We start from the raw sequence: 16,038 nt of genomic DNA on the forward strand, positions 1-16,038 counted from the left end.
CAGGGATGGGCTCCATGGAAATGAAACTTCTAGGAAAGGAAGCCGCCAGAATTTACATGAAATACCTGGGAAATAAAAATCCTAACAAGACCAGAGATAAGACCTTCAACAGGGGACCCTGAGGAGATTGGGCTCTTCCCCATCCTCGAAAACCCTCAGACCTCTTCCTTAATCCCATTAATCCTCAAATAGTCCAGACTGGAGAAGGCTGGATCCATCCTCTGAGAGAGGATCCAGTAGGACCAAGGTCAAGAGAAGGAGTTTTGAAGGCCGCACCCAATTCTACCCACTTATAAAAACCCTGCCAATGGACTCTTATCTAGGTAGAAGCCCCACGTGGGTGCAGATTGGAGAAACCCTATAAAAGCCACCTTGAACAAAGGAAGGGCACACATAATGGTGCCTGAGCCCATGTGCTGCTTGTGCCCACGTGGCCGAGGACATGTGTCATCTGCATCTCCCCTCTTGATCACTTGATCACTTGACTTCCCTTTAATCGACGATTTGCTCGAGCGGGTGCCAGTAACATCTCTGTTTATCCCTGTCGCGTGCTAGTGTAGCCCAATGGTGTCTGTTTGTTCTAGGAACAGGAAGAGCGTCAAACCGATCATTCAGGATCTTGATGAAGAAGTCTGACCATCTGGTAGGTGGGCGACCATGCAGTCTTTTGACATCCCGTGGAATCCATTCGGTAACAGCTCTAGTCCAACTGTCTAGCCTAGTCAAATCTCATTACGTGTCCAGCCCATCTGATTTTTGACGCCTTGGCAAACGAGACTCATGCGCGACTGGAGCCCCACAGAACAAGATAAGCGGAACTCTGAGACCTTGGACTCCAGGCTCAATGGCCCCAGGGACAGAGATTCTCTGCTTGCTCCCACCAGCCACAGGTGACCAAGGGATTAAAACCAGGAGCCCCACCCTACCCTGCCCTGTCTGTTTCCACCAACCGCCAGAGAGTCAGGGATTGAATTGTGCACAGAAGACCCACCCTACCCCTACTGGTACCAGATAAATACCTCACCGGCAGACCTCACCTACCTCCACTACCTCCACTACTCAGCCGCCACCACGCTCCGGGACGCTTTCTGAACCGCATGGCCGTTTTGTGACACATAATAAGACACTTAACACCCATCTTCCAGAATTGCCGCACCATATTTGATAGGGTTCAAATGTGGTTTGAACCATGGGAACACCTACAAGGGCGATTAGAGGCTGCCCCAAAAGCCTCTATCCCTCTTGAAGAGCCTGGCAAGCTACCGAGAGTATTCCACCTGCATGGCAGAGCCTCGCAAGCTATCTGTTGTGTATTCAATATGCCAAAACCAGTAATTACAGTGGATCTCATCTCCCCTCTTAAAATGTATATTTTCATGTCTAATGCTGGGATGTGTGTAGGGGCTCTCTCTGTCCTTGAAAAAGCCCACATTCTCTCTTGAGCACATTACTCTCCACTCTCTCCCACTTACTCTTCTTCCTTCTCTTTAAAACCTCCAAATAAAATGTTTTACTTCATTGCTTGTCTACTCCTGAAATTCTTTTCTGCTTAGCAAGACAAGAACCCAGTAACCCGGATACCTGGGTCCCAGGTAGCAGAGGCAGATGGAGAGAAAATGATTGTCTTTTTCCTTCCAGCTTCATATAAGCCACCCGTGGGGTCTACCAACATCAGGTCCAAGTTTCCCATTCATCCTTTGTTGCAGCTTGTTGTGGGCCCAAGAGGGCTTGCACTCACATGTCCACAACATGTATCCCTTCTCTCCACTAGCAGCCCCTCTGGCCTGCACAAGCTTAACAGACACTTTTAAATTTACTTACTAAAGTTTAGGTCTCATGATTTTAGTGTTGTTGATTTTGTGGCTTGTTATTCCTTAACACCACAGATGTACATTGACCCTTGACTCCTGTTGCTTCTCAGCTGTCTCTTTTACCCCCACATGCCATCCAGTTTTTGTCTTTCGTTCTCCCTGTATTTTGGAATGCTAGTATATTGGGCTGCAGTGACCAGACTCCTCCTATACTCTGTCATCTCTTTCTTGAGATATTTAAGAACCAGCTGTGCTTTCAATGCTTCCCCAAGTGCCTTTCCACCTCAGACCTCAGACATGTCTTTTTGGTTTGGGGGTAACTGTGAAATGCTTGATACAGAGCAAGCACTCCAGCCAGCTAAGCTATGTACCTGCCTAAAACTCAGCTTTCATGACTCAGCCTTCATGGTGTGACCATCCCTCATAGCTGCGCTTTCTCTGCTTGTTACTTAATCCTACATATCACTTGTTTCCCACTCGTCCTGCATCTGTGTCAAGATATGGTGCTAATGCCAGATCAAAATAATACATGTTCTGAGAGTCTCCACAAATAGGAACATTTCCCCTACATACCCAGTTGAAGGTGATTTAAAACACTCAATAGACTCTCTGAAGAGCAGATTAACAGTAGTTAAGGAAAAGAACAAGGTACTGCAAGATGAGATAAAGGAACACTACAAAACAAAACAAAAAAAGGTGGAAAACAGTCTAAAAAGAAATGAACAACACACCAGACGAGCTCAAGAGAAACAATATAAGAATCATCAGAGTGGAATTGCTGCATATAAAAACTCAATGCCTAGTGTTTTGAGGAATGTCCATATTGTCTTCCAAAAAAGCCTGAACCAGCCCACCTTCCCACCAGCAATGAATGATGTTTCCTTCTCCCCTACATCCTCATCAACTAGTTGTCATTCTTTTTGATAAGTGCCAGTCTCTGTGGTGTGAGGAGATATCTATTTTTTGTTTTAATTTGCTTTTCCCTGATGATTAGTTATATAGAACATCTTTTATTAATGTGAAGGCAGATTTTTCTGTGTTGATGGGTTCTTGAGAATTGTATGAAAGATTTGCTTGCAAAGCTCAAAAGATTGAAAGTGAGTTTGTTGTACAGAAAAGGTAGATGGTTCAGGTCCCTCCGCAGATGTCCAGGCCTCTCTTTTGCAGATGAACAATGACCAGACCCTTCCCCTGCACTTCCCAGTCCTTGTGAGTGCCTTCCCTGTTCTGTTCCAATCTGTCTACTTGCCTCGCATGAAAGCTGTCACTGGTGTTGTCCCACACTATCCCATCCCATTCACAACTTCTTTGTCCCATTGCACGCAGTCTACTCGCCTTTTGTGAGCAGTGGCCAAGTCCTGTCCCTGCGCTGCTCTCTCTATATCACGTACACTTTCATCAGTCTCCGGCCACAGTCATACGTGTGGGCAAGATCCCTCTGCACTGAACCTGTTGCTGATTCTCCCAGCTATAGCCCAGCAGTTACTATCATCCTGTCCTGGCTTTCCTAGTCTCCAGTTACAGCCAGATGCACATGGGTGAGACTCCTGTGCTCAGGACCTTGTCAAGATCTGGGTGTCTGAGCCTTGCCTGAACCTGAGCTTTCCTGAGCAGCTGAGCCCTGCCTGTATTCTGCCCCTGTCTGGCCCAGAGTGGCCCACCTGTACTGGGCCCTGTGTCTGGGTGCGCTTCCCCACTTGATCCAGGGAGAGAGAAGAGGGTCCAGGGAGTGTGTGCTCAGAGAGAGATAGGGCTGGAGACTTCCTTTAATCTGCTGCCAAATCCCACTCTCTGTCATCCCATTCTACCTTCTGATTGTCTACCTATTCCCTGGGTGAAGATTTAAAGTGATCTGGAATTCCACAACTTAGCTCCTGCTGTATTATTTTCATATGATCTTTGGTCATTTATATTTCTTCTTTGAAGAAGTTCCTGTTCATCTCTTCCCATTTTTTTTATAGAGTTGGATTTTTTTCCTTGTAGAATTCTACCAGAGCTTTGTATATATCTTAGATGTTAACCCTTTATTGAGTGAGTGGGAAAAAATTTTTCCCAGTCTGTGAGCTGTCTTGTATATATGACATACAAAGAAATTTCATAGGAGAATATCGAAAGCCCAATGGCAGTAGAAACAGAGCAGGAGAACTGGTCTTCAGTAGGAAGCTTGGCACTAGGATGGGGTGGGGGTGATAAATTAGGAAAGGGAGCACTCAGGAGAAGGGAGGGGAAAAGGGTCTGCCACAGTGCCAGGCTGGGAGATGGGAGGGAAACTGGGGAAATTGGTGGAAGGTAGAGGGCACTGATGAAAGATTAGTATTGGAACAATATACTTGCCTGAAACTCAATCATAAATATCTTTGTAACTTTGTAATTGGATCTGTTTGATTATTGCTTTCCTGACTTCCAAAACTCTTGGGAGGTAGTGGGGAACGTGGGTGTCTCAGCCAGTGTCCGCTGTTAATTGTGGTGGTGGCTGTGGTGTTGCGGATGACCATTACTGGTCTTAGACGTGTGCCTGTTAGTCCTATTTTGTTGAGAATTTTCATGGACAGATGTTGAGGCTTGTCAGAAGTTTTTCTCTGCATCTTTTTATTTGATTGTGTGTGTGTGTGTGTGTGATTTTGGGGGGCCACACTGGCAGTGCCTGGTCTTACTTCTGGCTCTGCTCTCAGGGACTACCCCTTGTGGGGTTCGGGGGACCATATGTGGTACCAGGGATCGAACCCAGTTGGGCCCAGTCTAGGACAGCACCATCCTCTCTGTCTTCTCTGTAGCCCAGCATGGATTTCCCTTCCCTTTGGTTGACGGTGTGTCACAGGAACCGGCATGCATATGCTGAGCTGTCCTGGGATGACCCACCTGGTCGGGCTGATCTGCTTTGCTGAGTTCCTGTGGAGGAGGCTCTTTGCATCAGGGTTCATCAGAGATACCAGCCTGTAGCTTTCCTTTTCAAACACTGCTTGTCAGGTGATGCTGGTAGCCCAGAGACTGTTACTGTTATGAGCTCACTAGCATCTGGGTCTGGACTGGGCTTTTGTTCTTGGGAATTTTTAATTATAGTTTCCATTTCCTCACTCATGATTGGTCTCTTCAGTTTTCTGCTTGCTCCCAAATCAGCTGTTAGCAGTAATGATTCTAAGAATTCCTCAATTTATTCCAGGTTCACTAGCTTAATGGTGTCAGACTGTTCCTGGACACCTCTTAGGAGACGGTTTTGCATTTTAGAAGTGTCTGCTGTAGCTTTTCCCTTTTTATCATCGACCCAATTTATTGGAGTTTTCTCTTTTGTCTTTGAGAGTCTAAATGGTGTTCAATCCTGTGTGCTCTCTGAGACACCCAGCTCCTGATTTCATTTATCATTTGTACTGTATTCTTAATTTCTGTATCATCGATTTCTGCTCTAAGTTTTATTATTACCCCCACCCCTCACACACACACCTTGGGATTCTCTTGTTCTCCTCTAGTTCTCAAATCACGAGCTTACTTACTCCACTGTTTTCACAGTTCCATGTAAGCCCAGATAGCTACACACTCCCCGTAGTAGTGCTTCTGTGGTGGCCGAGTTGGTCCTCATGGTTTGCCTTCCTGCTCATTTGTTTCGAAGCATCTTCTTGCTTCTTCACTGGCTTCCACCCTTACTCAGTAGCTGTTTAACTGTACCGTGCTCAGTTTCCAAATGTGGGACCATTCAGGCCTGAGCTAGTACAGCAGGTACGATGTTTGCTTGCACCGGGCCAGCCTGAATTGATTAATGGCTCCTCACATGGGGGTCACTCCGGGAGGTGCTGGGGACACTCTGAACCTGGCTTGTCTCTGGGTATGGACAAGCCCAAGCAGGAGGTAATTGTAAACTGCAGGCTTGGCTGCATGCTGCAGCACAGTTCTAGGACCCCAGAGAATCCGGGTGCTCTCCAGCTAACCCCAGCCGCTTCGATGGTCGTGGGGGAAGAAGGTCCTTGCAGGACTGTTTGGCAGCTTGGAACCTTGGGGTTCAGTACCGCACATGGAATCCATGACTGTTTCTGGTTTTTCTGCCTGCACATAGACATTGAAAGGTTAGCTGTGCTTTGATACCAAGAAAGCTGGCAATCTACATGGATTCACAGGCTGGTTTAATGTTCACTTTCAGAACCTGGAGGAGGATAAGCCACAGCTGGTGATGAGCATAGGCTCCCTTTACACGTGAGTGTGACATGGGATGGGAGGAAATGCTCTGCTGCTTTACAGGGGCTCAGGGTGTCCACCAGAAAGAGGGTGTTGGGGCCAGAGCGACAGTACAATGGGTAGGGTTTTTGCCTAGCATGTATCCAACTCGGGTTCAATCCTTGACATCCCATTTGGCCCCCTAGAATACCTCCAGGAGCAATTCCTGGGTGCAGAGCCAGGAGTCCACCCTGAATATTGCCGGGTGTGACTCAAAAAACAATAAATAAATAAACAGAAAGAGGGTGGTAAGCCTGGTGTGCAGCCATGGATGAAACCAAGAGGTGGTTCCTGGGAGGGCTGTCTGTGTCAGGGGACACTGGCCAGGGATTGCAATGAGGGATCATGGGGCAAGACTACCTGTGAGGGGAGAACTGTCTGTGTGAAGGGCCACAGGGCAGGATTGTGTGAGAGGGCATGGCGCAGAGTTGTGTGAGGGGTCATAAGGCAGGACTGTGTGTGAGAGCATGGAGCAGGGCTGTCTGTGAGGGGGTAGGGGCAGGGCTGACTGTGGGAGAGTTCTGGACAGGACTGGGAGGGAGTATGGGACAGAGCTGTGTGTTATAGGTATAGGGCAGGGATATGTTGGGCTAGAGCAGGTCTCATGTTCCAGTACTTGTGCCTCAGTGCTCATGGGCGGGGGTGAGAAACCTGGGAGTAGGACAACCAATCTTGTTTTTTTTTTCATTTGCTTGAACACTGCCAAAGTTTTTTCTGCTCTTACTCAGAGACGTCAGCAGATTGTCGGTGCTTCTGTCAGACTCACTTATGGGGGTGAGGGTTGGGGTGGGGGCAAATGTGACAGACTTCTTGTGGGGGTGATGCTCTGTGGCTGCAGACTTGTGCCCATGGGGGAGCCTGACCATGTCAGTGCCAGACATAGTATTTCCTGGGGAATCCCCAACTCTCTTCTGTTTGTTGTTTTTTGTTTTTTGTTGTTGTTGTTTTTATTTGTTTGTTTTTGTTTGGGGGCCATACTCTGTGATTCGGAGAGCCCGGCAAGCTACCGAGAGTATTCGATATGCCAGACACAGTAACAACAAAGTCTCCAATGGAGACGTTACTGGGCCCGCTCGAGCAAATCGACGATCAACGGGAGGGCCTTTACCTTTTACTCTGTGATGCTCATTGGTTATTCCTGACTCTGCACTCTTAGGAATTACTGCTGGCAGTGCTCAGGGGACCATACGGGATGCTGGAAATCAAACCCAGGTTGACTGTATGCAAGGCAAATGCCCACCTGCTGTGCTATCTCTCTGTCTGGCCTAAAGTTCCATCTCTGAAGTGCCCCTGGATCCCCTTGTACCTGGATGCCAGTTGCCAGTGAAGGGTGCATGGGAGAGTCATACAGTGTGGGTCAGACGTTGGCTGTGGTATCTAGGCCAGAAGCAAGGAGGTGGGGCTGCTGGCCACACTGTCCTGTGACTTGGCATCATCCAGCTTTCCATGGTCATGGATAAGATGTGTGCTATCCCCCAGGACAAGGGTTATGCCTGAATATCTTCAGAGTGGTCCACGTGGGATCCCTGGGGTTGGGGTGGGAGGGTGATTGGAGTGGCCCATTCAGTAAAGGGACAGGCTGTGTAGGAGGTGATTGGGAAGACAGCTGTGGTGCTTCCTGTGGGTGTGTGGCTGTGAAGTTCCTCCAGGCCTGTTGGAGTGCCAGAGTCACCTGAGTCAGGAAACCTGGGGTGCCATTGTCTCTTGACTGTCACCGTCATCCTGCTTACATTCTGGCTGACTTTCAGAGATATCATGACTCTTTGTGTAGGGTAGATTGTGCTTTAAACATGCCAGGCACAGCTTAGAGAGTAGAGTGACTTTGGGGCACGCTTCAGTATAGCCAGAGAGGTTCTCCCTGGGAGGAGACCAGGAAATAGGCACATTTCAGGAACTGTCTCAATAATCGGGGTCCTCGTGGACACCTATACTTGGGTAGGGTAGAGTCAGCCCCTACTGGGCTGTGACCCCACATCCAGTGCGGGGTTACCCATGGGTTGGGGTGGGCCCCTGACAGAGCAGCAGTTCCCTTGTCACACAGCATTATTCACTGGAAGCAGTGCTGTTCATGATGAATGAGCCCGTGGCTGTCTGTGCAGGAGATGTGCTCACAGGCTCTGTTGTGCTGCAGAGAAATCCTGTGTGGAGGAGGCACGTGTCTGTGGCTCTGAGTTGGTCTGTCACCTCCAGACAAGACCCGCACGACACAGAAGGTAAGGAATCACCTAGACTTGTGTGCCATGGTGCTGGTTGGGGATTGGGTCATGCCTTGTCTTTCTCCAGTCCACTGACAGGAAGTGGGAACAGTGCAGAGGTGACTCAGACTGCTGTGAGAGCAGAGAGCCTAGACCGCTCACTCTGCTTCACAGAGGAGAGTGGTGTGGTATGTTCTGACTGATTGCTCCTGGACAAAGGCTGAGACACCATGCAGTGGGTTGGGATTACATTTTACAGAGGTTGCTGAAATGGGCTCTACTCTAGACTCAGGAGGATGTAGGAGGGAAGGAAATTACCAGCTAGCTGCTTTTCATTTCATTTTCTTGTTTTCAGGCTACATCTGGTGGTGTGCAGGTGCTATTCCTGGCTTTGTGCTCAGGAGTGACCCCCCCCCACCCCGTCCCAGGTCACTGGTGGTCCTCAGGGGACAGTATTCAGTGCCAGCATTCAAAGAGGGCCAGTGGGTTGCAAGCATCTGCCTCAGCCTTGTAATGTTTTTCTGTCCTTCCCTTTGTTTTTGCTACTTGTTTCATAATGTGCTTGACCCTTTTTTTTTTTTTTTGGTGGGGATTGGGGCAACACCCAGTGGTACTCAGGGCTTACTCTTGACTTTGCACTAAAGGACTCTTATGGGGTGCTTGGGATTGAACCTGGGTCATCTGTGTGCAAGGCAAGTGTCCTACCCACTGTACTATTTCTCTAGCCCTGTTTTATAATCTTTTTAATTTTAAAAGTTGAAGTGTTGAGCCAAGAAGATAACTCAAAGGGCTGCAGGCCATGCTTTAAATGTGGCTTGCCCAGGTCCTCTGGGCACTGCTGGAATGAACCTTAAGTATACAGCCAGAAGTAAGCCCTGAATAGTGCAACTTGTGACCCAGAGACAAACAAAACCCCCAAACATTTCTGTATTTGGGGATGGATAACATAGGGGTTAAGGGATCCCAGGTTTGCCGCTGACATTTGTGTAAATTTCATGACTTCATCTTTTCTAACAGCTACATAGTACTCCATTGTGTAAATGTACCAAAGTTTCTTTAACCAGTCATCTGTTCTTGGGCACAATGAGTGCAATCTTTTAACCTTTCTTAATCTAGAAGAGCAAAATCATATGCACCATTAATGAGCGCCACTAATCAGCATACAGTTGAAGCATGCACATTTGAACTAGTTCTAAAATCAAGGTCATGTTTGGTTGGTGCAGTCCAATGTATGTACCCTTCTTTGGGAATACTTTCCTTGACTACTGCTATGTGCAGTGCATTCTTGTGTGCATTCTTGTGATATTTGTGTGAGCACAGTTAACATCTCCATTGCACAAAACATTGAGTTGCTCCCTTTCTCACATAATCACATGCAGGCATTTGTTCTCTTGTGCCACCCCAGCATGCAGCAGCTTATTTTCTTGTTTGCTAAGCAGACACATTCTATTGCTGCAGCTTCATTTATTTCATGGTACTCACTGTAGGCAGGCTCATGTCTGTGTGTGTTCGTGTGTGTTTTCATCAACTCAATGTCTCCATTAAGGTTCCACAATATTTTTCCAAGTTTCAAATGCATACTGACATCATGACAAATCATCAGTTCATTATTTCCCTCCCTCCCTTTTCTTCTCTCTGCCAGTCTCTAAAACAGATGTGCACAGAAATAAATATATGCACACAGATTTTTGCATATTCCATTCCATTAAACGGGAATTTTATTGACCAGCTAATCATGCACTGGCATACTAACATGCACCTGCGTGTGTTACTTTACCCTCACTTGGTTGTGCAAATTTGTTTTACCTTTCAGTTTTGTCACATGCTTGAATTTGATGCTCAGTAGCATGTTTGACTTGTGGAGTGTGCTGATACCTTAAGCTTTCACAAGCAGGTCTTGCTTCAGTGCTCATTTCACTGGTTTCACTGGTTTATAGCACATTCTGTTGCAGTTTTCACTGCAGTCAGAAAAAAACAAGTAAGCACTGCACTTTCCCTCAGGGTTAATACCTGAACATAGGAGAAAATATTTGACCACTTTTCTTGACTTCACACGGTATGTGTCCTAAGTGGCATTTGTGACTTGACTTGAAACAATGATGTGCTTCAGCCTACTTTTTTCACTGAGTCAACATTTTGTACTTCAGTACAAACCTAGCATTTTTTACTACCTAACCTACTCTATGTGTTTCTGTCTTACCCTACAACACTGTGGCACTAATACTAATTGTCCTCTACTCAAACTAATGACAGTGCTCTTTCCAGTATCAATAACTGTATTCCCTACTTTGTGGCTTGAAGAGATAGTGCAGCATGTAGAGCAGTTCTTTGCACTTGGCCAACTTGGCTTCAGCCCGTGGCCTTCCATATGGATTCATCACTGCTGAAGTTATCACTAAACACACAGCCATGAGTAAACCCTGATTGAGGATTGCTATGTATGGCCCTGTAACATTAAGAAGAGGCACTTTTTGGGCTGGAGTGATAGCACAGTAGGTAGGGTATTTGCCTTGCATGCAGCCAACCTGGGTTTGATTCCCAGTATCCCATGTGGTTCCCTGAGCACCGCCAGGAGTAATTCTTGAGTGCAGAGCCAGAAGTAATTCTTGAGTTCAGAGCCAGGAGTAACCCCTGTGCATTGCCGGGTGTGACCCAAAAAGCAAAAAAAAAAAAGGCATCTTTTTGTTGCCTGGTCATTGAGCAGCTATTCTGAATACCCTCATTCCTATGATCACAGTGATGCCTGCAGGCACATTTTCATTTCTGTTTAGAGCATGCACTTAAGGCTTTCATTATGGACTTTCAATTTGAGTTTTATTTCCTATTTTCCTTCACTGTATAGTTATCCTATGTGCTTTTGTTGCCATGCAATGTCAAATTAGTCAGCCTTATTGACATCATCACTTGATCACTTGATATCCCGTTACTCATTGATTTGCTTGAGCAGGCGCCAGTAACATCTCCATTCGTCCTTGTGACGTGCTAGTGTAGCCCAATGGCATCTGCTCGTTCTAGGAACACGAACGAAGAGCCTCAAACCGATCGTTCAGGGTCTTGATGAAGAAGTCTGACCATCTCATAGGTGGGCGGCCACGTGATCTTTTGACATCCCTTGGAATCCAGTCGGTAATGGCTCTAGTCCAGTGGTCGTCTCCAAATCTCATTACGTGTCCAGCCCATCTGATTTTCGACGCCTTGGAAAATGAGACAGCGTCCCTGATTCTTGAGTGTTGATGGAGGTCGGAACTCCAGATTCTTTCTCTCATTTGAGTGAGGCTTGAGACCCTAAGCATAGCTCTTTCAATTCCTCTTTGAGAGACCTGAATAGCGTTCTCATCCTATTTTCGTAGGTCCCAGGTCTCTGAGGCGTATGTTAATGCAGGAAGAATAGTGGAGTCGAAGAGATGTGTCCGGAGCTGGAGGTTCTTTGTCCTCTTAGCTATTTCTTTGATGCTCTTGAAGGCGTTCCAAGCCTCTCTCTTCCTCCTGCGCAACTCAGCTGCCAGGTCATTCGTCTTGTTGACTTCTCAACCTAGGTACACAAAACTGTTGCATTCGGATCGGAGGTGGTCATTCCATTGAGAGTGAATGGAACGTCAGGAACAAGACCGTTTCTCATGAACATTGTCTTTGTGAGATTCAGCTGTAATTCGACCTTTCCACACTAAAGGTTCTGAAGTCTGTCAGCATTTGTGCTGCTTGGCTAATGTTTGGTATTATTAGAACGATGTCATCAGTAAAGCAGAGGTGGTGTAGTTGCCAACCATCTATCTTTACTCCCATTCCTTCCCATTCCAGTCATCGCATGATGTTCTTGAGGGTGGCACTGAAGAGTTTCGGTGAAATGGTATCACCCTGCCGAACCCCTCTCTTGACATCGATGATCGCTTCTTTGTAGAATGGTGAGATACTGGTAGTGAATCCATAATACAGCTGACGGAGGATCCTGATATATTGAGTTTGAATGCCCTGATTGGCTAGGGCTTCAATGACCACTTCCATCTCAACAGAATCAAAGGCCTTCTTTAAATCAATGAACGTTAGACAGAGCGGCATCTTGAACTCCTAAGAAACTTCAATGAGCTTGGTTATAGTGTGGATATGATATCATATAGGTGCCTTTTGATTGCAGGTGGATCACTTGTCCTACAGTGACTGAACGGTAAGTCTTAGGCAGGTGACTGAGTGGTTGGGTGTTTGGGTAGATGGTTATGTAGGGGTAGTTGGAGTAGGTGGTATAGAGCACAGAGTTACTGTAAAGTATGGAGTTGAAGTTTGTATATATGTAAGGTAAACAATAGAATTATCTTCAGTGCTAAACCAACGCTAGTTCTAAACCCAAGGCCTAACCCCAAACCTAACCCTAAGCCAACCCTAAACCCTCACCCTAACCCTTATCCTAACTCAATGTTAAACTAACCCAAATCCTAACCTTAAACCTGTTCAGTGTGAATAGAATTGGGCTTGGGTTGCAGTTAGGATTTAGGTTAGGGGGTAGCGGTTAGTTGTGTGTGTTTGAGATTGGGAGTTATGGTTAGATAAGTTAGAGGGTTACTGTTAGGTTGGAGGGTTATATTTGAAAGTTGAGGGCATGGTACAAGCAGATTAAAGTTAGAAGTTAACTAAGTTTCAGGTGAGGTTCCAGTTGTGGTTGGAGTCAGAGTAGGGAACAAGGGTCAAGGGTTAGAGTTACTATTACATTTAGGGATAGAGGGTTATGTTGGGTTAGAGTGAAGGTGTGGGTTAGGGCTAGGGCTGGGGTTAGGGTTAGGGGGTTAAGGATAGGGTTAGGGTGTTAGAGTTAAGGTTTAGGGAGTTAGGGTTAGGGTTTGGATTAGGAGGTTTGGGTTAGGGGGTAAGGATTAGGGTTAGGGTTAGAGGTAGTGTTGGGGTTAGGGTTAGCGTCAGCCTCAGGGGTTAGGGTTAGGGACAGGGTTAGGGTTTGGGGTTAGGGTTGGGGTTGGAGTTGGGGTTGTAGTTAGGGTTGGGTTAGGGTTAGCATTAGGGTTGGGTTAGGGTTAGGGGTTAGGATTAGCATTAGGGTTAGGGTCAGGTTTAAGGGGCTAGGACTAGGGAGTTAGGGGATTAGGGTTAGACAGGGGGTTAGGGTTGGGTTAGGGTTAGGGATCAGGGTTAAGGGTTAGGGTTAGGGATGAGGGAAATGGTTAGGGTTAGGGTTTGGTTAGTGTTAGAGTTGGGGTTAGTGGTTAGGGTATGGTTAGAGGTAGGGGTAGGGTTAGGGTTTGTCTAGGGTTAGCATTATGGTTGGGTTAGGGGTAGGTTTGGGCTAGGGTTAGGGGTTAGGGTTTAGGATTTAGGAATTAAGGTTGGGATAGGACAAGATTTAGTGCTAGGATTAGGATAGGGTTGGGTTAGTTAGGGTTAGGTTTAGGTTTGGGGTTGGGTTTTGGGTAGGGTTAGGGTTAGAGTTAGGAGTTAGAGTTAGAGTTAGGGTGGGGTTGGATTAGGATCGAGTAGAGTTAGGAGTTAGGGTTAGGGTTAAGGTTATGGTTAGCTTTAGCATTAGGTTCAGGGGTTATGGGTATGGTTAGGGTTGGGTTAGGGTTAGACTCAGGGTTAGGGTTTAGAATTAGGGTTAGTGTTAGGGTTAGTGTTAGTGTTAGGCCTGTTTTGGTTTAGGGTTAGAAAAATCCTGCCCGGCGGGCACCACAACACATGGAGAATGCTCTGGGCTCCATACTGAGTCCATATCACTGGGAGGTCCCAAGTGGGACAGGTGCAGACTCCCACCCATCTCCAGATGGAAGACACACGAGCTTCTATATGTATGGTTCTGATATGTGAGCACCTGGAATATTCCTCTGAACCGCAGGGATCACTGGACCAAGCAGTTCCATTCCAGCTCCGCTTCAACCCCGGATCCCGGAAGTCCCGAACTCTCAACCTGCCCCTGGCGCCATCTTGCCAGTTAAGAATCCTGGCTGTTGGCCTCTGATCCCAGAAGTCCCACCCTCAACCAGCCCCAGGCGCCATCTTGCCACACTTAGCAGTGAAGAATCCTGGCTGGCGATCCCTAATCCTGGAAGGCCCGCCCTGAACCCACCCCCCATGCCATCTTGCTGCACTCAGCAGTGAAGAATCCCAGCAGTTGGCCCCTGATCCCAGAAGTCCCACCCTCAACCAGCCCCAGGCACCATCTTGCTGCACTCAGCAATGAAGAATCCTGGCTGGCGACCCCTGATCCTGAAAGTCATGCCCTCAATGTCGGCTCCCCGTCAGCCCCTGATATCAGAATTCCCACCCTCAAGCCCCCATGGTGCCATCTTGCCGCACTCAGCAGTGAAGAATCCTATCTGGCGGCCCCAGCAGAAGCCTGGCAACACACAAGCTTCTACAAGTATGGTTCCTGTATGTGGGCATCTGGAATATTCCTCTGAACTGCATGGGGGCACTGGACTGAGGAGCTCCATTCCAGCTCTGCGTAGGCCCCTGATCCTGGAAGTCCCACTCTCAACCCACCCCTGGCACCATCTTGCCACACTCAGCAGTGAAGAATCCTGGCCCCTGATCTTGGAAGTCCCACCCGCCCTCAACTCGCCCCAGCACCAATTTTTTTAATTTTTTTTTTTCTTGCTCTTTGGGTCACACCCGGTGTTGCACAGGGGTTACTCCTGGCTCTGCACTCAGGAATTACTCCTGGCTGTCCTAGGGGGACCATATGGGATGCTTGGAATCTAAGTTGGGTTGGCCGCATGCAAGTCAAATGCCCTATCCACTGTGCTATCGCTCCAGCCACACCCCCCTCACCAACTTGCCGCACTCAGCAATGAAGAATACAGGCCGGCGGCCCCTTATCCCGTAAGTCCCTCCCTCAACCTGCCGGGGCACCATCTTGCCGCACTCAGCAGTGAAGGATCCCCAGCTGGCAGCCTGATGGCAGAAGTCCAGCCCTCAACCCGCCCTGGTGCAATCTTGCCACACTCAGAAGTGAAGAATCCCAGTCGGCAGCCCCTGATCCCGGTAGTCCCGCCATCAAATAAGCCAGAAATAAGTATTTAAATGAACAATGAATAAATTAAAAAACAAACACTGCCCTCCTGTTGTTCATCGATTTGCTCAAGTGGGCCCAGGAACGTCTTCATCTTGAGACTTGTTGTTACTGTCTTTGGCATATTGAATACGTCACGGGTAGCTTGCCAGGCTTTGCTGTGCAGGCGAGATACTCTTGGTAGCTTGCCAGGCTCTAAAGTTAATAAGTAAATAACCAAGCAAGCAAGCAACCGGATACACCCTGGCCACCGACAGAACAAAATAGAGAAGCAGGGCCTGGATATTGGTAGTGGAGAATGGCCACTGGTGGAGGGATGGGTACTCGATCATGGTATGACGGACACGTGAGCACAAAAGTTGTCACTGTTTCTCAAGGTGACTCATTAAAAACTGTATAAAAAATATTATAAAAAAAAAAAGGAAAGGAAGGAAGCAAGCAAGGAAAAGCCAGCAGGCAAGCAAGCAACCAAGCAAGCAGGCAAGCAAGCAAAAGGGTACATCCTGATCACTGACAGGACAAAATAGAAAAGCAGGGCCTGGATATTGATGGTGGAAAATGGGCACTGGTGGAGGAATGGGTACTCGGTCATGGTATGACGGACACGTGAGCATGAAAGTTTATCAGTCTGTCACTGTACCTCACGGTGATTCATTAAAAACTTTATAAAAAAATTATTTTAAAAAAAAGTGAAAAGCAAACAAGCAAAAGCAAGCAAGCAAGCAACAGAGTACACACTGAGCACCCTCAGAACAAAACAGAAAAGCAGGGCCTAGATAATGGTAGTGGAGAATGAGCTCTGGTGGAGGGATGGGTACTT

The sequence above is a fragment of the Sorex fumeus genome, unplaced genomic scaffold (assembly GCF_029834395.1).
Source record: "Sorex fumeus unplaced genomic scaffold, SorFum_2.1 ptg000026l, whole genome shotgun sequence".
Taxonomy (NCBI): domain Eukaryota; kingdom Metazoa; phylum Chordata; class Mammalia; order Eulipotyphla; family Soricidae; genus Sorex; species Sorex fumeus.